This window comes from Parasteatoda tepidariorum, chromosome 1 (assembly GCF_982258835.1).
Source record: "Parasteatoda tepidariorum strain Cologne lab strain chromosome 1, Ptep-v5.0, whole genome shotgun sequence".
NCBI classification, from domain to species: domain Eukaryota; kingdom Metazoa; phylum Arthropoda; class Arachnida; order Araneae; family Theridiidae; genus Parasteatoda; species Parasteatoda tepidariorum.
The window spans coordinates 88,041,572-88,067,060 of NC_141755.1; the positions used below are offsets into that span (position 1 = coordinate 88,041,572).

General features: G+C 32.9%; 1 protein-coding gene across 2 annotated transcripts in view; it reads right to left on the bottom strand.

Moving 5' to 3' along the window:
* LOC107457459 (uncharacterized) overlaps positions 1-25,489 on the bottom strand; it is a 216,734-nt gene that overhangs the window by 164,564 nt on the left and 26,681 nt on the right. The window lies entirely within an intron of this gene.

Genomic DNA, 25,489 nt, shown 5'->3' on the forward strand with positions numbered 1-25,489 from the left:
CAGTTGAAACGTTTTGAGTACAGTGAGTGAAAAAATTGAGATTTCGGAAGAGAGTACAAAAAAAAAATCAAAATCAAAATAATATTTTTAAAAACCACGTTTTTGTAGTGGTGAATAATAATTGAAAAACAAATATTTGAAAAACGAAAAACGTGGGGAGCATGAAATACATAACAGTACATATACACATTTTCTCACTCATACACATGCACAGCCACATACACGCATCCACATATACATCCACATACACATGCATATGCACAAACATATTCCACGTCCACATTTAGATACAATTACAGATATACATACACATATTCTCATGAGCACACATACTGTTACTGTTATGTATTTCATGCCCTCCACGTTTTTCGTTTCTCAAATTTTTGTTTTTTAATTATTATTCTCCACTACAAAAACGTGGTTTTTAAAAATATTATTATGATTTTTTTTTATAACTAGCGTTGAAGACTCGATTCATTTTTGGGTTTACAACTGTGTCAGTATTTAATTTCGTAGCATTGACATTGTGATGCCACAATTGGCATTACATATTTCTTACCTTTTAAAATATCTTTAATTACTTAAACTTATTTTTCTAATCATATTAATCGAATTATATTTAAATTAAATCAATGAGTTAATCTTTATAAATTCGAGCATAAAATATTTTATTCTTTTCTTACCGATCAATGTAACGGCTAACTTTTGAGTTCAATACTAATATAGACTTATTAATTCACACCTAATCGAAAACAAAATTCTATTTTTAACTCTTTATTATTAACTTCTTACCACAAATGGTTATAATAATTCTCACAGTCTTGTTGGCGATCGCCAAGGTATTTTCAAACCTCTATATTGATTATGCTGGGTTGGCTTCATTTTTGGCTAGATTATATTTCGTTAATTCTCCAATTTGGAAACTCCGTTCCATGCATCTGTGTCCGTAAGGAATAAATTCATTCACTTTCAAATTTGTGGTGACTGGCCATACCCAGAAGATAAGAGGTTCTACTCTTGGATCAAATATTAGGACAAACTAGCGTTGAGGACTTTTTTGATAGCACTAACCCACATATGTCTGGCATGAAATCTTCTTCCTAACGGAACAAACTTCTGAATCAAGCGTATTGGTGCACACTAGAGTTCGTGGAGGACAATTTTCGATGTAACTGACCCGCATTTGCATTACAAGGAGAATAAAACCACGAAAATCTCCCTAGGTCGATTTAACTGTTAGAGGGTTCGAAACCAAGATCCATATGCCATTGAGTGAGGAAATTTTATGTCAGCACTATGGCTGTTGCGCTCTAGGAGTAGAGTCCGTTTCGACCAACCAGTGCTGGACTTGAACCTGGTTCACCTCATTTAGAGATGGCTATCAGAGCCACCGCCAATCTTCCCAAAATCTATTAAAGAAACCTTCTAAAAACAAAAAAAAATATGGGTACTTATCGCCTATAAGGACTATAAATTCAAGTTCGACAACACATGGCATCACTGGCTGCGATCAGTGTGCTGGAGAGTGACCACTTGGATTAGTCTGCGTAGGGACCGAAGGTGTGCGGCATTGGTCCTCGTTATACTGTTCAACCGTAAAGCGCTCGACTTCACGTGCAGGTCGTCAGGCTGCAAAAGCGGGGGTGCCATCCCCTCTGCAGAGGATCAAAATTGTGTTGGCATGTCTTCGGATAATCCTCAGGGATGTTTCCCAGAACGTCGCTAATAGCCCATTGTGCAGCTCTAGCGTGACGTAAATGAATTACAACATCGACAACACATAGGTTTTGGTTTTCACGAACTACTGACAGCACACTGAAGCTTAATAAACACGACAATATCGTGATAATTAATGTTAATAATTCATATTTAATAAGAAAATATCACAATTATTACTGATAACTATAATTATTTAGTACGATAATATGGCGATTATTATCGAAATAATAAAGTAAAAAGGTAATATTGTGAATAAATTTCGCAATAATAATTATTGAATACTATACTATTGTGATTTTTGATAAATTTTATTCGTGTAACGGAAATATGGACCAATGTAAAAACAATGAAAATAAGCTAAATTGGAGAAATATCGCGATACTTTGTTTAACATTGAATTTTCTTATAATGCATCATAATATTAAAATGTGGTACTTAGTAAATCAACCAATGTTCTTGTTGGCGACATTTTGGAAAAGCGGTCGCCAACACATTACCAATAACTGCCATTTTTTGTACAACTTGGTGCCATCTCGTGGTATGTCCTATTTGAGATAAAAACTTTTTCTTCGTGCTTGAAAAAGCATTTTTTTAAAAATAATAATTGAGAGTTCTTGAACCGTTTACCTACAAACATTAGTAAATGCCTAATGCGTGTTTGAAATATTCTGAATAAAACAGAAATATATAGATGAAAGTTAATGTCTAAAAAGCACTTTTTCAAAATAAAGGAATAAAAGAGGAGGGGGATCAATAATATAAAACGTAACTCAGTTACCCTTATGTAACCCTCCGTTTCAAAATCAACACGCGACGCCTTTCAAAAAGGTTCGAATTGACTTAAAGATAAATGTTCTAACAAGGGTTGTTTCACCCTCAGCAAACAAAAAAAAATATTACCTTAATCGTAGAATTTCTTAAACGACCGTTACTTTGAATAAAATTCAAGCATTCTTGGCTAGCGAGACCTCATTTGCAATTCAAATTCATGATTACTCATAGCGGGCAAACATGATAGGAAATCAATGCGTGGAAAGTTTTTAACTGCCAAAGGGCGCCAATCCAAAAATAGTTTTAAAGTCAGTGGCGTTCATTTTATAACTTCGGTATTGGAAGTAGAGTATCTTGCTTCGAACGGGATTAGTTGCACAGAAATTCATTATCGTTCCATGGCGTGCAAAGTTAACCATTATAAATAATAACATACGTGAAAGAACAAGCTAGATCAGTTGGATGTTACAGCTTTACACCAAACATTACAAGGTGAAGTACAAACAAGGTCAAAATTATTCAGTGTTAATGTAATTACAAATGTTCTTATTTACTGTTGCCAAATCTGGTCTTTCAAGGTATTCTTATTGGTTTTTTTTAAAGTAACATTACCTTATCAGGTCAAGAACTAACTAATGCAAAATAAAATAATTGTTAATATTGGCAAGTTTAAAATGTTATCGCTGTTGAATAATTACAACAGGTCTTTTTAAGATTATCTTGAACTATCGTGGTCGATAACCAACGAAGATCAAATAAAATCATTATTAATATTGACAAAATGAAATTATTACTACTGATGACAGAGTGAATAAATCTTTTTATGGTTATCTCACTCTATTAAATTCTAGAACAAACTTAACCAAATAAAATAATTGTTGATATTTAGAAATTAGAGATCTTGTTACAGGATTCCCACAGGCGACTGAAATGTAACTATTGGCAACTATTTTTTGGCATGAGGCGACTATGGCAACTTTTTTAGCCTGAAAAGGCTAAAACAGCAACTAGTTTCAGGAACAGGAGACTATTGGGAGATTTTTCTGTACTCCTAGCTATGTTTTTTCAGCATAAATTGGGTTCAAAATCTGCGGCCCACGATAGCTTTTGAACATACTGAACTTTTTTTTTCTTAAAAAATAAAAAAAGTTTGAAAATTTTGAATTGCAAATTTGAGTCTTCACTTTAGTTTTAGTCTTCCTAGATAAATTATTGATAAAAGGGAAAATTGTGCTAGAACACTAACGTTTATATAAAAATTATCATATTTGCCAAGAACTTGACTAAATGGATCATGGTATATGACAATTAAGTCATTAACAAAACTTTAGTCATATTTTTGATGAATTTTTGTTCTTATTTAGACAGCTATATTCATAGTTTTCGGCAACTATTTTCATGCTTTAGGCTACTAAAAGCAACTATTTCGTCCATTTTTTTCTGTGGCAACCCTGTTGTTACTATTAAAAAAATCTGTAATCGTTACAATATGCTTTTTTATGGTTATCTTACCTTATCAAGGTCGAATTCAAACAAAGACCAAGCAAAATATTTGTTAATATAGTTACTAATGTTGTTACTGTTGACAAATTACATTAGGTTCAATTAATTTTAAAGACTATCTTTAGCTAACGTTAAAATAAAGAGGCATACCAAGTTCCAATACCTAAATTGTTCGAATTAAATATAGTTGATAACACCGTGATCTAAAATAAACTTACCCTTAGTTTAAAAAAAAACCTTAAACCTTCAGTTTTTTAAGAATTTTAATAAAATTGATAGTAGAAATTTGAATAATTAGACATCAGAATGGTGGATGTAGTATAATTTTGTACCAATTCGTAATAAAATTTTAAGCAGTGTGAATTATTTTTTTCCATTTTCATTCAAATTGGTTGGTAATTTTAAGATTTCATTTATTTGCGCAAAATTACTAGTTTTTCTACTATTAGTTTATAGAAGTACCTTTAACTACCTGGAACGATAAGTATTTTTCGCACCATGGAGTCTCAATTTTAAAACATCTATCTCAGTGATTATTTATGATTAATTAGTTTTTGATAAAATGATGAAACTTGCTTTAGAAAGAATACTTTTTTTTAAACGTGGAAAAATTGCAGCGCTTTTTTGTATTTAAGCATAAAGGACATTAAAGCATTTCAATGCAGTTTATTTAAAATTATATTTAAGACACTTGCAATTTTCTTGCAATTCCTTTTATAAATATCGTTTAGCAATTTACGTGAAACTAAGTACTTTTGCATCTAACATCATCTGCACTGTATTTCATACAGTAATGATTTTTGCTTTTATAAATTTTATCAAAAAAGTTTTTTGGTCATATTCGAAATCTCGGTAGTAAGTTGATAAGTTAAATGACGATTATGGGGTTTCTTTTATTTATATTTAACTAAATTTTTCAAATTATCTTTAATAGCTTGGTCATTTGTATCGATTTAATTTTATAAAATGCCCCGGATAGTTCTTTTAATGTATTTTGTGTATATTTGTGTACATTTAAATGTATTATGTATATAAATGTATATTTGCTCAATTCAGAAATATTTTATACTTACTAATTAATTAATTAATTATTTTATACCTACTAATTACTTAATTAAATTCATAAACTCAGTCAATAATTTTTTTAGGATCCAATTTTCCGTGTTTAAACACGCTATGTAAAAAATAGAAATGGACAATACCAACCTTCATCTATCAAAAGGTACATCAAAATTGAATCTAATATATTGGTGAATAATCGTTTAATAATCGTCGTGGTAGTTACGCCACAATACTCCCCCGCCAGAATTTTATCAGAGATAAAATTTGATGAACGGATACCACCAGTTGCCGTATTTACTAAAGACCGGGAGAATTGTGTTAAGTTCATCGAATCTTTAGCATTCCTGGTGAGAGCTGTATTAAGTTCACCGAGTTTTGAACGTTCATCCTGAGCTCTGCATAGAGTTCACGGTAATGTTAGTGGTCTCTCCTGCGTTGCTATTAGCAGTCGAGTGGGTGCAGAATACCGATGTGTGTAAATGACTCTGGGAAGCAACATCGCGGGGAGGACGATGGCGCAGTCACATAGCAAATCAACTTTTCCATGCTTACCATCCATCGAAGTAGGTGTGTTCATAACACGTCCGCAGGTCGCTAATGTGGCGAAAGTAGAAACCGACTATGTCAACCTTCATCTATCAAAAGGTACCTCAAAATTGAATCGAGCTAGTATATCTTACACTATCTACCAATAAGTATTTGGACATCTATGCAAATGACTATATCTGCGGTTCTGAGATACGTCACGCTCTCCGTCGGTATATATCGTGTAGGGAACAGCATCGGCACTAGTCTCATGCCTACTGCACTATTTTGGATGACAATGTGCGTCCTACGTTGTGGCACTTTTACGGGGTGAACCCCTGTTACTTTCAGGACGACAAAGCCAGCTGTCATGTTGCGAGGGTCACCACCAATGCTTGGTATGGAGCCAATGGGGTTAATCGAATGGACTGGCCTGCCCAGATCCCAGACCTGAACCCTATCGAGAACTTTTGGGACGAGTTAGATCGCTGAATTAAGGGGTGTCCCGTCCAAAATCGGTGAAGGAACTTACGTGTCTTCTCCAAGCCGAGTGGAAGAAAATACCACTAGCCATCGCACAAGGACTCGTGGAAAGTATGCTCCGGAGGCTTCACGCTGTAATTGCTTCTAGTGGAGGCTCTACCAACTATTGATTATGAATAAAGTTTGTTTTTCTTTTCAATCATACGCGTCCAAATACTTATTGGTAGATGGTGTATACCAGTGAATTGATGTTTAATATTCGTAGTGGTAGATACGACGCAAAGTCAATCATCCCGCCTCTCTCTTCGATGCAGAATATACAATAATGCATCCTAAATAGTAGAATATCGAACCACTTAAATAAATTATGTACGCTATGACTTTCATCATATCTGCGTATTGTTGCAGTTTATGCATAAAAAATGCACGCATACGTTTCGATGTTGATTTGTGTTTTATGTGGAGAACATTATTGTGACTGATGACAATAACGTAAGACGACGGGGATGCATTGTCGTCTATCAGAATAATTGTTCTCAGAAAACAAGAACACCCTTAGAAAACAACCACGGATATAATAATGTCCTCTGAAGCACGCAACTGGTGTCGTGTGTATTTTGTACACGTGATTTCAGGGCATGAGAGTGAGATAGTCCCCACCCTTGTGGCGTGACTCTTGGTGCTCCAAATCCCATCATCCGGATGAGGATGAGAGGAAAGAAGAAGAAGAAGGGAAAAAAATGGAATCGCTTTATCTTGCGAACAATAGGACAACCCCCCTCTTCATATGAGATAGGTATCATTTCGCCCCCAATGAAGTATGCTTTGGGTCGCCAATTCATATCAGACCGAAATAAAAAGTTTATACGTACTTCTTTCAGACATTCTTCGTCATCGATTTATGAAGAACAGAGAAGTGCTGCGTGGACTTGCTAATTTTTTTCTTGGAAATCATAACTGCCAACGGTCGTTAAGAAAAAATTTTATTACGTTGAAAGTTTTTTTTCCCATCTAAATTATAGAATTTCTCTGATTCTTCAGTGTTTTTAACGTAATGATTTAAATCATTCTAAGGAGGACGTTTTATTCCACCGGAATTTTTTTTGTTCCATTTAATTCATCAGAGATGATTGTGCTCCGGAAAAAAATCCGGATTTCTGTATTTTTCGCTAACCGCGATCCGGAAAGTTCCGAAAAATCCGAGGTCCAGAAGTTTCAAGAAATCATCTATCACATATATGTATAAAAATTCTTGTATATTTTATTTAAAAATATTAGAACTAAAGTTTATATTTGGAATCTTGTATAAAATTCTTGTATATTTTATTTAAAAATATTAGAACTAAAATTTATATTTGGAATCTTGTATAAAATTCCTGTATATTTTATTTAAAAATATTAGAACTAGAATTTATATTTGGTATCTTGTATAAAATTCTTGTATATTTTATTTAGAAATATTAGAACTAGAATTTATATTTGGTATCTTGAATAAAATTCCTGTATATTTTATTTAAAAATATTAGAACTAGAATTTATGTTTGGTATCTTGTATAAAATTCTTGTATATTTTATTATTCTATTCTATTTTACATAGATATTTGAAAAAATTTGTATCCCACAGTGATTGAAAGTCACGTTTTCCAGCAGATCATCGAAGTCGAGCATCAGTGGCAGCGGTCAGTAAATGTGGGGATGACCACTTTGATCAGACTGCGAAAAGAATAAGGGTGTTCGGTATCAGTCCTCGTTAAACTACCCTACCGTAAAGTGCTCGACCTCAAGCGCAAATCGCCAGATTGAAATTATTATGCGAATCGAAATTATTATGCATGTCTTCTGATGAACATCAGAAATGTTTCCCAGAAAGCCTCGATGGCTTAGGGGATAGAGCGTTCGCCTACCAATGAGGTGAACCGGGCTCGAATGACAGCGATGGCTGGTCGATACGAATTCCGCATCCGGCTTACACCGACCACAGTGCTGGCGTGAAATATCCTCAGTAGTAGACGGATCATGAGTTAGAATTGCCTTGCCGTCAAACTAACCATGGGAGGTTTTCGTGGTTTTCTTCTTCATGTAACACAAATACGGGTTAGCTTCATCAAAAAAGTCCTCCAGTTTCTACCATTACTCGATCCAGGAGTTCCCTTGTTTTCTGGATTGGGTTCAAAATTACAAGGCTACGGAGTTGAACATTAGTAGTCGTAAACCCATAAAATTAGGTCGAGTGTTCAACGACGGTTATAAAATATACCGCACATCCTTGGGCCCTACGCAGGCTGATTAAAGTGGTCACCTACCCGCTTACCGACCACAGCCAGTGATGCTTGACTTCGGTGTTCTACTGGGAATCGTGTCTTTATGATCATTCCACTGCGGGACAAACTGCTTAAAGCAGTTCGACGTATAGGTTCTATAAATAAATAATTGATAAATCTGTAAGCTCTTATATATATTGTCAACGGAACTCCACGAAGGAAAATTTCTCCCAATATTTGATCCAAGAGTTACCTTGTCTTCTGGATTGGGTTCAAAATTATAAGGCTATGGAGTTGAACATTAGCTTTCGTAAATCCATAAAATTGGGTCGGCTGTTAAACGACAATTAAAAAATGTTTCCCAGACCTTTGCCGATAGACCCTTGTGCAATTTTAGTGTTGCTGAAACAATTCTTACTAGTTTTTTTTTAATCAATTGAGAAGAGTCACCCGTAACTAATTACCCCTTTTTTTCATAGCATAGTTGTTTCATGGCGTTTTTTTCTTAAAAACTAAAAAAAATATTATTGCTGCTTTAAATTTTTTTAATAATTAGTTACTCATAAAAGATATTTACAACTTGGAGAATTATAGAAATTCATTTTTTTTTAAATATTGCAAAGAGGACAAGTGGGACCGAAAATTGCGATTTCGCTCAAACAACCAAACCTCAGCCACGCTCTGTTCAAATGAAACACGCGCTTGTATTTGTCTCCGAAATAAAAGCCAAAAGCGTTCCTTTCTTTGACAAAGACGATTCAATCCCAATCGATGATGGGATGTTTTGTTTACAGTCCCGGCGGCCGGACGTCCGGGCGACACATAGTCTGCAATCCCTGCCGCCGTCGGTTGACGACTGTCCGGGAATTCTGCTTCACTCTCAATCCGGAAAACTGTCCGGGAAATATTGTTAGGCAATTTTCTTCGAGCGAAATCAGCTTTGCGTTTGATGGACAAGCGCCATTTTTTTTTCTTCTTCTAAAGAACAAATTCATGCTATTGAAGTTTATGGACTGCGAGGAAAAAATAGAGCAAGGATAAATAGATTTAAATTATTTGAAATTCATAAAATTTGTAAATTGTAAGGAATTAATAAAAATCATAATTAATTTAAATTTAGTATGTGGGAAATATACCGTGACGAAATATCAAATTAAATCCTATCTTCAATAAAAAAAAATTGTCATTGACAGTATTTTTCGCGAGCAAATATCGACTATGACGCAACAATATCATCAACAACAAACAAAAATATTTGTGACATAAAGATGTAGTTTTTTGTTTTGAAAAATAAACTGAATAACATAAAATTTGTAAATTGTACGGAATTAATACAAATCATAATTAATTTAAATTTATTATGTGAGAAATATACCGTGACGAAATATCAAATTAAATCCTATCTTCAAAAAACAAAATTCATCGACAGTATTTTTCGTGAACAAATATCGACTATAACACAACAATATGGACAATAACAAACCAAAATATTCAAGACATAACGATGTAGTTTTGATTACATAAGTGAAAAATATTCGTAGTAGCTATTTTATTCCGCCATGTAATACAAATTTGCGGTCTATATTTATTAAGAATCAAAGAAATCACAAATCAACGAAAAATCATCTTTCCTGTTTGGGTAATTGGATACCCGCAAATGATGTCATCGTTGGTAAATCGTGTCATTTGTCGATTTAGAAACCAATCACGTTTTGACACTCACGCGTGACGTTTCTCACAGGTAACCAATTAAATCTGATTTAAATCACGTGATTGGGCAAATCTCTTCACTTCTTCCCGAGTAAAACAGTTCAGTTTAAAAAATAATTAAATAATTACAAAATGTCTTTAATTTGGAAGATGTTTTTTTTTCACACGTTGTTCCGAGAGAAGTAATTTATCATCAGCTGCTAAACAAGAAAAGGCTGATCAATATCGGCTATTCCTCTCGTTCAAAAAAGTTCCTTCTATCGCCATTGCAGAAAAGAAACGAATTCCAATAAAAAAATTAAGTAAAAATTAACTTCACGTACACAAAGTATTATAATTTTCAATAGGTAGCTCCAGTAATTACGTATTAAGTTCTCACATAGCATAATGTTTTAATCACGTAGCAGAAATGTTTTCATCGTGTCAAGAAATGTAACAGAAGTTCCGTGTATCATTCCAAGATTGCGATTCTAGAGCGTGAACTTTTACTTTCAACTAAAACTTTCTTCTAGTGTAATGCCAAAAATCATGTAGGAACAAGGGCGCCTGCAGAACAATATAAAAGGGGGTGCAACCCTCTAACAAACTAGCCTCCCCCCCCCAAAAAAAAAAATTAAAATATTCTGTTATTACATCTTGTTTTGTTATTACATATATTTCCATCTGTTAACTTTTTTAAGATACATTTCTTCACTGTTAACAAGATATTTAAAAAAAAGTACGAATTTCTTGTGCTTGTAAATTTTGCCACGATAAACTGTATTGATGGCGCTGGCATAGCTACTGGCTTCGAAAGACAAATAACTGCAAACAGTAGTTTCGTATACTAACGTGCTTGTGCACGCTTAACATTGATATTTATAGTGTTGATAAAGTTTTATAGTTGTGAGAAGTCAGTTTGTGTTATGCACTAAAAATTAATATTTTCTATTAGTTAAACTAAATAACTAACAGAAAATATAATATTATTTATATTTTATTAAATGAAATTCAAAAATATAGCTTAGATATCGGCCAAGTTTGTGCATGCTCAGTGTGCATAAGAAAAGAATCAAAGATGACTCGGAATTCATTGAAAAAGTTATAAACAGATTTGGACAACAAACAAGAGGATTACAATTCTTGTTTGATTAAACAATGTTTTAATTGTTATGTATCAATAATTACTTAATTATTTGTGTTTGAATAAAAATATTTTTAATAAAAAAAATTTATAACAAAATTGTTTTTCTGTATCTCTTTAATTGTTTTTTTTTAATAAAAGCCAGGGGGGTGCAAGTGCACCCTCTTTCACCCCGCTGCCGGCGCCCTTGTGTAGGAATTTCTCTAAAAAAAATCTTTTGAGCCGCTGCAGTTTGAAATGAAATTGTGCCGCCGTCGCAAATTTACGTTACATTTTGGTTCGCGCAAAAAGTTTTGGACTTTGGAAAATTAAAATAAAGGAAATGTCTTGCGGAAATGTGCACAACATATTTCCTAACTTTAAAAACCAAATTATTATATTATTTAATTTTTTTTTCAATAAATAAAATCATTAATATAATTTGTAATCCCCTTTATACCACAACCTTGAATTGAGTGCAGAGTAAAATCTATTTTTAGGGATTCCCTCTACATCTGCGCCTAACACATACGCATAGAATTAGAAAACTGTTTTATGGTTGCTAATGTTTTAAATGTATTATTATTTCTCACTCTTTCTTTTCCGCCAACACATTTGAATGCGTAATGCAAAGAAAAAAAGCCTTGGCGATAAATTAAATCGATTAATAGTCAAAATATGAATTCCTTAACATTTTTTGGCGAAAACTATGCTAACGTACGCATGCGCGTTATTTACTTTTCGTTCCTGGGTGAACCGAGTGACCCGGTGGGGCTTAGCCTTGCAACCACTCTCTCCGAAAAACTTTTAAAATTTATTATTCTTAATTATTCATATGTACATAAAAATGAAGATTTCCCTTTAATTTGGAGCTCCATATATTTACAAAATAAACATTTTTAATATTTATCATAATTTGATTCTTCATTAAGCAATTAATGATTTTTCATAAATAATTGCTTGCATACATCACTGCAGAATAAAATATGGACAATCGGTGGGTAGTAATTTCAGGTACAAAACTTTGTGATATAGAATATCCCACAAACAAAACAATGTGAGATGGATTCTCATGTAAAAATTAGTTTTTTTTGTAATACAAAATATATTGTAGTACAGAATCTCATGTATACAAAACATTGTGTGAGAGTCTTGCATAAAAAATATTGAGATGTGAAGCGGTTTCTCGCACAAAAAATTATATTGAGACAGAATCTCATGCGAAAAAAAAAAACATTGTCGTGTGAATTTTGGTGTACAGAAACACTGAGGGATGGATTTCTATGATTGATTGATTTGTTCATTTACGTCGCACTAGAGCTGCACAATGGGCTATTGGCGAAGGTCTGGGAAACATTCCTGAGGATGATCCGAAAACATGCCATCACAATTTTGATCCTCTGCAAAGGGGATGGCACCCCCGCTTCGGTAGACAGACGACCTACGTGCGAAGTCTAGCACTTTACGGTAGAACAGTTTAACGAGGACCAATACCGCACACCCTCTGTCCCTACGCAGACTGATCCAAGTGATCACCCTCCCGCACACTGACCTTAGCCAGTGATGCTTGACTTCGGTGATCTGCTGGGAACCGTGTCTTAACGATCAGTCCACTGCGGGACCACTTAGATGAGGAACCGAAAAATCTCTTGATCCTTTTATAATAGCTTATATAACCAAGAAAAGAGTTCTTTGTCAGAAACTAGTTATCATGATCATGTAAAGCCGCTGAAAATTATTTTGCATTTTGTTAAAATATATAGAGCTTAAAAATAATATTTGATTGCTTAAAAGGTGCTTATTTTTTGTCGAAAGATTTGGTTACGCACCCTGTCAAGACATAAGGAAAATATTTTCATGTAAAAATTAGTAAGAGACAGAATTTCACGCAAAAAAAACCACATTCTGAGATGTATTCTTACATGATATAGCTATTATTGGATAAAATCTCGAACAGACAAAAGCTCGTGGCACACATAAAGCATCGATTAGCTTTTGCATCGTGGAACACAAGGTCAAAACCACAAGTAAATTATCTATTACTGATAAACTACTAATTTAATAGCGATGAAAACATAAGGAAAAGATTCTTTTGTAAAAATTACTGTGGGACAGAATTTCACGCAAAAGAAAAGAAACATTGTGACAAAAGCTCGTGGCATATATAAAGTATCCATTAGCTTTTGTATCGCAGAACAGAAGACAAAAATCACAAGGAAATTATCTATTACTGATATACTACTAATTTAACTATGAATAATAATGATCAAAGCATAAGGAAAAGGAAATTAGTGTGGGACAGAATTTCACGCAAAAAAAGAAACATTGTAACAAAAGCTCGTGGCACACATAAAGTATCCATTAGCTTTTGTATCGTAGAACACAAGGTCAAAATCACAAGGAAGTAATCCATTACTGACAAAATACTAATTTAATTTTAAAAAATGGTATTAACTGACACATTTAGTTTCCCTCAAATTTATGCTAATCTAGTCCCCGGATAAACTGCAAAATGTCCAATCAACTCCTTAATAATAGTGAGTAAACTGCACACATGAAAGTAATGCGTATCTTATTGGAAAACCTTCTCGGCGAAACCAAATAGTATATTGATTTTTGTTTTGAGAAATGGATGCTTCGACTTAAAGCTAAATTTAATTTGAGCCGACGTTTACTTGTTAATTCGATACTTGCGAGTGTAGGAGAAATATTCCATGCGTGATTTTGGAAGGAATCAACATGCGGCCCTCCATTCACTCAATGTGAATGACGAACAAATGGCTTAATGGATTTAGAGTTCGGCCCGCTCTGGGAGCTCAGGTGGTCAATGGGGCGCACTATCTGCGCCCTCAAGCGACCCGGGGAGAAGAGTGTTATCGGAGAATTCGGAGCACCCCCCACTTGGAGTAGCATTAAGGAAACTCATGCCATCAAGACCTTTCTGGAGTTGTTGAAGTTCTATCAAATCTCTATTATGGAAGTGGCTGCTGATAAAACAGAATGACCATTTTGCTTCAAGCTAGAATATCATCTCCATGTTTCCTATATATAGAGAATCTACGCGTTTTACTACGAAACTTCACTACAGCGGCCCTTTCAATATAACGGTCAATGCGTTGAGTCATTTGATTCAGCAAAAATTTTAAAGAAATTATTAATCATTATTTACTATAACAACATATTATTGGCTCAATATGTTTCAAAAAAATTATTTTATGTTAGTTTTCCAAAAATACAATGGAATACCTGCAAGTGACGTAGTGTGGGTATCTCGATTTTGATTGGTTGTTGAAACGTGGCATTTGTTTACGTTAGCAACTGTGTATAAATATACTTGAGGGTGCCCCTTGGCGAAATTGGCGACTTATGTTTGGCGCCATTCCTGTTATCATGGTTAACCGTGGTAACAGGAATGTCTGCCAAAACATAATGTAATTTCAATAAAACATTGGAAAATTTCAACAAAACATCTGCCAAAACTTTATAAAACTACAATGAACCCAATATAAGCAAAATTAATAAACTAAATAAAATGCATTTTGAATTGAAACAAAAATTAATGGAGTAAGCACAGTAAGAAAAGGAAAATAACAACTCACTTCTTCATTAAGCTTGAATATCCTCAGATTTAAGTGCACAGAATTCTCTAACGGCAGTTAGATACTGTCTAAATTTATCTTGATTAGAATAGACATTTATCATGTGTACCTCCATCGCCAGATAAATTCGGCGAAATACGAATCGAAAAAGGCGTCTGTAGTACCGGACTGGCGGTGACAATTTTTTCTGAAGTCCATTTTTATGACTGCCCACACACCTTCGATCTTATTGACCAGAAGTAAAAGTAACCTTACCAGCCGGTATCCAACGTAGAACTAACGGACCTCTGAAATTACATATACCATTAAACATTTAAAACTAACGCTAAATTCTAAACCAATCAGAATCAAGATTGGGTTTCAACATCGCCCAGCTTGGCGATCAACCGCGATTACAACTTGGCGAGAATCAAGGAGCACTCTCAAATATAGTCTACCCAGCAACTGCCCTTTCCATTCTATTCCGAGTAAGATAAGCCTGACGAGTATCAATTCTCTTGAGTGACACATTCTAAATTCTTTCACAAAGATTCTTTCTCAAAGATTTTAACACAAAGACAGGCTAGAAGCCATGTGGAACATAAACAAACTAATTATGCATGGAAGTTGCCAGAAGCACAAAGCAAAAATATATATCACGGTTACAATAAAATTCATAAACAAATAATAAATCTAAGTTAAGTAAAAGAAGCAGATGAGAAAGAATTATATTTCAACTAATTCGATGTACGACACGGCTCTATATTTAATTAACTTATCGTTAACTAAAACCTAACTTATGTAGAGAAACTTAGCTTACATTTAATACGCCATTTCGCTGATGAAGATCAGCTGGAGCTAACTTTATAGGTCGCATGCATGGGTATGCGAGATCTTCTTCTTGAAGTGTAAGTGCCTAATTTATAAAATTGTCGCTTACTACTTATGATTACGCAAATTTTTTTATATGGGAAATTTTAAGCATTGAAAAAATAATCACATTTTTTAATCAGTAAGCTTGTTTGCTAGTTTATAATTAGAACCCAAATATATAGGTTCAAAACTCATATATGCCAAGTGATAAAGAAATTCGTAACGTTTATTTTTTAGTTTCGTTTATTTAATAGTGTGTTCTCCGAATCAAAGAAAGGAATTACAATTCTGTCAACATTTTAACTTTAAAAAGTCATCCAAAAATTGTTACTTCTTTACGTTGCCACTAGGAGGAAAAGTCAAGAAAACTGGATTATATCATCATCTTAAGACCTGATGATCTTTAAACTTTATCCTTTGGGTGTAACAACCTATTTTATAAATTATTCATACTTTTCTTTTAAATGGACTTGAGACAGAAAATATTTAACTGATGCCAATCTTTAAAAAAAAAATCAGTCCTTTACTTAACAGGCTTCTGTTTGACTATTATGTATATTGATTATGGGGTACTTTTTAATTGCCAGGCGCACGAAAATTCAACTTGTTTTTGCTCGTTTTTTTTTAAAATCTCGTTCGAAAATATCTCGTTTATTTTTGATTTTATTTAATTTTTTATGTGTGTAGAACATAACTAAAATAAATATAAAAAGTTGACGGAGATCTACATTTTTTGGCGACTTTTCGCTTGCACCCGGTTAACCAAAAAGTACCGATTAATAGTTGTAAAAATGTTTTCAAATGTTTCCAACTTTGTTTATAATGTATGTAATACATTTCTAAAATTCGTAATTGTAATTTGTATCATTTTCTCTTTTCTCAGCTTTCTTCTTAGCAAGAAATTTGAAAATGTAACCAATATATTTTGCTTTGCCCAGAACCACTAAAATTCTAAACAAGTTTTTTGTAGAGAAGTAAGAAAGTTTTTTGACATATTCTACGAAAAAAGATTTGTGATACTTTTTTTTGCTGCTGTTGGGTCAGTAATGTTTGTCTCTAACTTATTTCATAAAAGTTCCTCCCTCAATCCTAGGAATGTACGAAGATTTTTTTTGAAGTAAGGATCGTTTTGTTGTGTACACTAATAGGTGACGCGTGCGTCGCAACGAGTGCTTGCGTCGTGTCCTAGTATTCCTTGGGAACAATTGTGCTCAGTTACAGCTGTGTAGGTAACGGTCAGTTCTGTGTCTTTAAAATGTCCAAGTTTAGCAAATCGCCTGCCACGTGTGAGGTATGGTCAGTCATGCGTTTTTGGTTTTGGTCATTCCTTGCAGCTTAATGGAAGTTTTTCATGGTTAATTGCATGAAGTGTGCTATTTTACATATTTTAATTCAAATTCAGAAGATTATTTTTCAAAACCAGGTAATTATCCGTTTTGTTATGATTAACATGTTAGCAAAATGTTTTTACATAAATTTAAAATAATTGTATATTTTAAAACCAAATTATTCCCCGTTTATTTTTTTTGGGGGGGGGGCGGGGGGAATCGACGTTTAGAGGAGAAAAAATTGGGAAGAGAAATAATTAAGGAGGTTGTAGAGCTGAATCTCTAAGTTAGATAAATTTTTGTTGCCCTTATTTAAGCTAAGTGACTGCACTTGCTTTGTTTTAGATTGCAGAGTTGTTGTTTTTCTAAATAACTGAAACTTTATAAATATATCTAGAAAGTAATAACACATTAGTACAAAAATATTAACACAATTTGTTTTTTGAAATCAAAATGCAGAAGCACTTTCGCATTTGCTTCTAGATCAAAAGTTTACAAAATCCTGAATAACTTTCAAATGCGAAATACTGAAATAATCAACAATATCGTAAATTTACTAAAATATAATAAAAGATTTAGCTAGTTTTTTTAATAATAAAATATTAAGTTAGCTTACTTTTTGAAATAAAAATTGCAGACAACTTAACCTGTAACTTAAATATTAAAGAGATAATTATTAAAGTTCAAATCTCTCATAAAACAGAATTTTGCAACAAAAAAAAATATTTCGTTGTCATTAGATTCGTATTCATTAGATTCGTATTCATTCAAGCAGGCTTCACTGTACGAGTTAGTTACAAACCTGGAAGAAAGAGAAAGTAAAAAAAAGAAAGAAAGAAACTATCTTCTTGTTGGCTACATACGGCATCCCAACTTTTCCTACATCTTAGTTGTCATGACAACCAAAGTCACGAAGGATGGAAACTAAAGTGCGTCCTTGTGAATTGCAAACTGTTAGTGGCGACAAAACCAATTAAAATTATTCGGAAAGGGTACAATAATTGCTCTAATGGGAAAAACCACAACAGCTGTTTTACTTAATAAACCGAGTTTATTCTTTTTCGTAGAAAAGTGGCAGACTTTAAAATCCATAATATCGCGCTTTTAATTCGTCTGAAATTTTAATTTCGCACCGTCTGTATGAGATAAAGGGGAAATTTTGACAAAAACGGGTGTTTAAAATTTTCCTAAGCAATAGCATGAATAAAATTGCATACATTTTTACTTAGATGATAATTTATATTTACAAAATATACATTATTTGATGCGTAAAAAAATATATTTTTGAGTGGAAAGAATTATTTTTTTAGAAGTACGTTAGTACCCAGTTTTATAGTATCTTGTCACATAAAATTGGGAATATATTGAAGTGATGGAAAACGAAGCGTTGTTTTTTCTTTTTTTTTTCGATTAAAACACTAATTTATTGCAATAAATTACCAAAACCGTTTTTCTACTATGGTAAACATATAGGGGTTTAAAAAGCAAGATTATATATGAAATTTTGAATTTAATATGATTGGTACTTTTCGTAAATTAGGTTAATTCTTCATTTTTATAAACGACGTTGCACAGACGACCCAATTGTTTGGGTTCACGACTACTAATATTCAACTCCAAAGCCTTGTAATTTTGAACCCAATTCAGAAGACACGTTCACGAACCAAAAGTGATGAAGACACGTTCATGAACCCAATTCATGAACCAAGTATTGGCTAATAATTTGCTATAGTGGAGGACTTTTTCATGGAACTAATCCACATCTGCGTTACATGGAGTGGAAAACCGTGAAAACCTCCCCAGCCAGCCTAACGTCAAGGGAACTCTAACCCATGATTCATTTACCACTGAGGATATTTTGCGTCAGCACCTTAGACGGTGTAAGCCTAGTGTGGAGTTCAGAACGTAAAGTCATCGCAGGAATCCGAACCTGGTTCACTTCATTAGACATATCCCCATAACACATCCACCATATATATATATATATATATATATATATATATATATATATATATATATATATATATATATATATATATATATATATATATATATATACAGATGGATGACAAAATGATACGAACACCTGTAAAAAAGCGTGACTTATTTCACACCTGCAGTACAGCCGTGCCACCTACAACAGAAGTCTGTCACCTAGTGAGCGTGAAGAGGAAGGCATCAGTCTCTCAACATTAGTCACCTGTGTTGCATGAGTTTATCTAACTAGCTTTTATAAGGTGAAATGTCTGACCTGTCAGAATTCCAGTGAGGGATGATTGTTGGGGCGCGTTTAAGTGGAGCATCGGTGACAGAAACAGCAAACCTTTTAGGGTTTGCAAGAAGTACTGTATCAGCCGTTTTGACAGCATACATGAACGAAGGTAAGACGAAGTCTTCAAAGCAAAACAGTGGCCGAAAGTCAAAGCTTACTGATAGGGATAGACGTGTCTTGCAGCGCGTAGTAGCTCGAAAACACAAGCAATCGTTATCCGAGATAACATCAGACATGAACAATCATCTTCAGGACCCCGTTTCAACAAGTACTGCTCAAAGAGAACTTCATGCAGCGAACATTTATGGGAGAGTGGCAATTCGTAAACCCTTGGTGACAGCAACCAATGCTTTCAATCGCCGTCAGTGGTGTAGAGGTCACAAAGGCTGGTCCCCACAGCCGTGACAGCAGGTAATATGGTCCGATGAATCATCCTTCACCTTATTTCAGACCATCGGACGCGTTTATGTCAGGAGATCACCCAAAGAAGCGTTTGATCCCGAATGCCTCTTACCAACTGTGAAACATGGAGGTGGCTCCATTATGGTTTGGGGTGCGATATGTTGGCGTGATCTTGGGCCACTAGTACGTCTGCATGGGAGAATCAAATCCAATGACTATCTAAGCGTTCTAGCGGATCATGTTCATCCTTTTGTACAGACTGTATTCCCTGGAGAGCGACCGATTTTTCAAGACGACAACGCCCCTATCCACACCACTAGGTGCGTTTAAACATGGTTCGAAGAGCATGACAATGAAGTTGAGCATCTCACCTGGCCTCCTCAGTCTCCGGACTTAAATATTATTGAACATTTGTGGCAATATCTGGAGTCTAAACTTCGTTCCCGATTCCCACCTCCATCAAATCTTTTGGAATTAGAGGCCGCTTTGCTAGAGGAATGGCTTAATATTCCTTTAAACGTTGTCCATGACCTTTATGCATCGATCCCACGTAGTATTAAATCTGTAATTCAGTCAAAGGGTGGTCCAACTCCCTATTAATAAAGATTTTCTGATATTTCACAGGTGTTCGTATTATTTTGTCACCCATCTGTATATATATATATATATATATATATATATATATATATATATATATATATATATATATATATATATATATATATATATATATATATATATATATATATATATATATATATATATATATATATATATATATATATATATATGGGTCATTCTCACAAAAACAGTCATTTTCATGTCCCCAGTATATTTTATGCTTGTTTTACAGCTTACGAAGAAAAAAAATTCAGGGAAAGTGTCCTTCAGAATGCAAGCTAACAAAAGAATAAAAATAAAATTATTAATTTTTATTTTTCATTTATTTTAGGTAATTAAAATATACCAATATGTCATTCCCTCACTTGTCCCCACTGCTGATTTAAAAAAAGAAAAAATTTGTTTCTGAAATACATTTTTCTTTTTACAAATTCGTGTTTTTTATTTCAGAATACTGAAATATAGAATTCAGAAAATCAATTTTAAATTGAATTTCTGATAAAAATATTAACACGGCACTATTTTAAACTTTGTCCCCAGTGTTTCGCGTCATTCCCTCACAACAATGTTCTTATCATCTACAATCTTCTTAGAATAAAAATATTTTAATAAAAACTTCAGAAGTTAACAACTGGCATCATAGAACAAAATTGCAGTATATTTCCATCTTCAACTTAAAGAAGCTTTGCTGTGGAATAAATTTGAATGAATCAAACCAGGTAAAATTTTTTACATTTGTGTCATGCGTACATGTGCCCTCATTACATTGTGTACATGTGCCCTCATGTCATTTTTTAGAGTAATTTTTTAGAGTGTCATTTTTTAGAGTCATTTTTTAGAGTAATACAACTTCATCGAGAAAGTGGATAATTATATGTTGCTTTTTTGTATGAATATAATTGTATGTGATTGACTTCAGAAATTCATTAGGCCTAACTGTTATTTTTAAATTTTATTGAATTCGTCATTCCCTCACTTGTGTATAAAGTGAGGGAATGACGCTGAAGTGAGGGAATGATTCAAGATGAGTATATTATTAATTTTTTTTTTGTTCAATCATGCCAGTCAATTTTATTTCCCAAACCTGTAAAAACTATTAAATATATAAGACTAAATTATAATAAATATTAGATATACTTAGTATGTTATCATTTTCAAACTTTAAGTAGATGTAACTTAGATAAAAACATGTATTAAAATAAAATATCATTCCCTCACTATTAGTGTCATTCCCTCACTTTTTAAATAGTGAAAATAATTAATTTACTTATTAATTAATTTGAAAAATAAATTAAAAAACTAATAAATTAATTTATTAAATTAATTAATTTATTTATTTAATTAATTAATTATTATTTAATATAAATTAATTAATTATAAATTAATTATTTAAAAAATTAATTAATTTAAATATTAAGTATAATTTATAGGATATATACTTTCTTTATAATGTCATTACATATTTCTATTAATATAAGAAGTTTCAGAGCCTTTTATTCACTTTACTTTTTTGGGATTTTATGAACTGAAAAATGACAGTTTTCGTGAGAATGACCCATATATATATATATATATATATATATATATATATATATATATATATATATATATATATATATATATATATATATATATACACGCATGCAGCAAACAAATAGCTGATCCGCCTACACAAGCTCACCGCTTCGTGGTTCCACATTGCTGTCCATTTGCATGAATTCTTTTTTTCGTGGTTTGATGATGAAAAAAAGCATAAAATCTGGGGTCTGTTATGCTGCGCCGAACAAATGGTGATAATTTGTGGAGATATGTCATTTAGCGTAACTGTCAGTTCGTCTAATTACCCCCATAGTTACAAAATATCGAATTGAACTTTTTTTAAGTTTTGCAATTTGTATCATTAAAAATGCATGATTTCGATTTGAGACTCCTCTTTTTCTTAATCTTTCTTATCTAACTATAAAAACGAGCAATTTAGCATTTCTGTCAGTTTTGGTCTAATTGCCTTCTCTTTATCCGGATAATTACAAATATCTTAATGATTTTCTTTTTTCTTCTTCTTTTTATCTGATGCTGTTAAACCATGGTCCAAATTTAAGACATCTATTTTGATAAGAAAGTGATATTTCGCATAACTGTTAGTTATGCTATTTACCCCTTAATTACCCCCATATTTACAGAATATCGAAATCAAATTTTTATAGTTTCTCTATTTATCACATAAAGAGCGCTAGGCTTAAATTTTCGCTTTCTAATTCTGTAAGAAATGGGAGAATTAGTAAAGAGTGAGTGATTGAGTAATAACTCTGCCTTTTATACATATATAAATAGTTTACATATATAATGAGAGTACAAAATTTACCTAATTGTTAAGTGTTAAGAAATAATAAATGCCCTAATCAAGGAATTGGATTAAAAAATGCTTTTTATTTATTTATTCATAGTTCAAATTTATAGATTCAAGTATAAAATAAGTGCAACTAAATGTAAAGTTAAACAATTAAAAAAAAAACAGCATCAATAATAATAAGTTATGAATTATCCAGGAAATAAATTTTAGATACATCTTATCAAACTTTCATCGTTATTCCATTTGTTAAAATGAAATATTTTCTTAACAGTAACATACATCTATTTGCTTTATATATATAAATAAACCATCTCTTATATCTTTATTGATCGACCTTAAGGAGAAAAAAACTGCTGTCTGACCTAATGTCAAAAGCCGTCAGACAGAAAAAGAAGAGTTTTAGCCAAAAGGACTAACTTCATCTCAATAGGTGCAGTTCAAATCTTTGGTTCGCTAAATCTGTGTACAAGCCTCACAAACAAGCCTTCCCTAGCAAAGGTGGAATGAAAAAAGATTTCCCAGCAGACGATACTAACAAGAATACCACTTAGGGAACCTGGCAACAAATGAAGCAGACGATTCTTTCTTTTGGACGGAAAAAAAGGAAGATTAGGAGGCGTGACGGACAGATCTTCCGAAGTCTTGAGAAGCAGTAGGGAAAAAAATCATTTGAAGGGGAAAAATGATTAGATTCTTTTCCCTTTCGACCATTTCAATCGGCGTTGCTGGAAAAAAATCAATTTTGGTCTCAATTTCACCTCTTACAATAAATTTCCTTTTTGTATGTACATAATTATTTAACCATATATATAAACCATATCGAAATTGCTAATTGGAATTGCGACCATATCGAAATTGCTAATTTTTAACAAATAATTTGTGGTCATAGATACATCTTTTTTTTTTATTGGCAGCAGTAACTTTCTCAGACTTCTTTTTCAAATCAATAAGTATATTGTAAGTTCAATAAAGGTTGCACAGAGTTATAAACGATGGTGTAATATAAATCCGAATTCGGGCCAGAAAAAAATCCAAAAATTGTGCGAATAAATACCTTTATTTCAAGTTAATACCGAATCATGCGTTCATTCACACTTTAAAGAGTGTGTAACATCAATTAATTAACACATTTAAACACCAATTTTCGTCTAGGATTAGAAACTACCAGATGATATATTAATTGTCATTGAAAACGAGAAGGTGAAAGTTTGTTGTCACTGCTGAGCATTCAGTAGAAACAGAAGTTAACTGTTATAACAGGCACACTTTAAAAAATGTTCGTGTATTTGAACACTGAAAATGGTGGGAACTACTTTACACAACACCAAAACCAAGTGTTCCACTACATCAAAACAAAGTATAGTTTTCTTTTGCACCTCTTGGTGTAAATAATCATCGCTATTTTATGTATTCAGTACCTCAAAAATTTATGATTACAGTTAGATGTATTGTTGTTGTTGTTGTGGTCAGAAGTTAGACAGAGTTGGTGCGATTGTTCTTGTTTTCCAGTGGTGCCATCTATGGACGAGAATTAGACTTCTGCCATACCCATACGCCACACCCACTTATAGTACGGACACATTCCTACATCCATTTATTCATCCACAGATCGTAATTTTGACCTGAACCAGAGAACGATCAATCTTAATTCAGTACTTAATTGACTTCAGAAACTATCCTTGGTTCTTGGCGAAGTCAAATTCTTAAATCCAAGAGTTGTGTGTTATGGTGTTTCATTAACAAATTTGGCGTAAAAGAGTTGAACTATTTATAGTGTTTAGATAAATTAAAAATTTTCACAGTGCATGTAGTTACATTTTTAATTTCACTCTTTATGCATTTTTTTTATTTATTTATTCATTTTTTGTGCATTTATTTATTGTCAAGACATAATTTCATGCTCATTAGAATCAATTTACCAGCTTCATTGCGAAAATATTTTGTTTAAGAAAGATGCACATTTTTAGTAATATACTCGCACTAATGTCCACAAATGATTGTTGATTTGTCAATTTTATATTAATTTTTTGTACAATAACTACAGTTTGGTACCCACAAATGTACTATTTATAACTAAAATATAAAACTGTTACGATTACAGTTTTAAGAACAGAACTGTATAAGAAGCGGCCGAAAACGTTGCAAGAGAACGATATTAATTCAAATACTTTTTCATTCAAACTTCCAATCTTGAGCCGCGATGGCTCAGGGGATAGAGCGTTCACCTTCCAAGGAGGTGAACTGGGTTCGAATCCCAGTCGATATGAATTCCGCATCCGGCTTGCATCGACCACAGTGCTGATGTGAATTACCCTCAGTGGTAGACGGATCATGGGTTAGAGTCCCCTTGCTGTCAGGCTAATCATGGGAGGTTCTCGTGGTCTTCCTCTGATCTGATCCAGGAGTTCCCTTGTCTTCTGGATTGGGTTCAAAATTACAAGGATACGTAGTTCAACATTAGTATTAGTAGTCGGATCGGCTGTTCAACGACGGTTATAAAATATAAAAATAAAAATTCCAATCTGTGTTTAGAAAGGGAAAAGATCTCGAATATTAAATGCAATCAAATATGTAACGAAATATTATTAATCGAGATTCGAGATAGTTGTCACATCAAATCAATGACATAATTAAAGTGCCAATTTGATTTAAAGAAATGGCGCGTTAATGTCAGAATTAAGGAGCCATTTAGAGTAAAATAAATGGCGCATCAAATTAATATCAGAAGAAAAGTGCCATTTAGTGTAAAAAATATAACACATCGAATTAATAATGATACTTAGTAAAATAAATGACACATCAAGTTAACGATTATAATGAATAAATATTTGACACATATTGAAAAATTCAAAACCATTTTCAGTAAAAACATATAAAGTGTCTAAGTTTAGTTTCTTTTACTTCTAAATTAGTAAAAATATAGTTCACT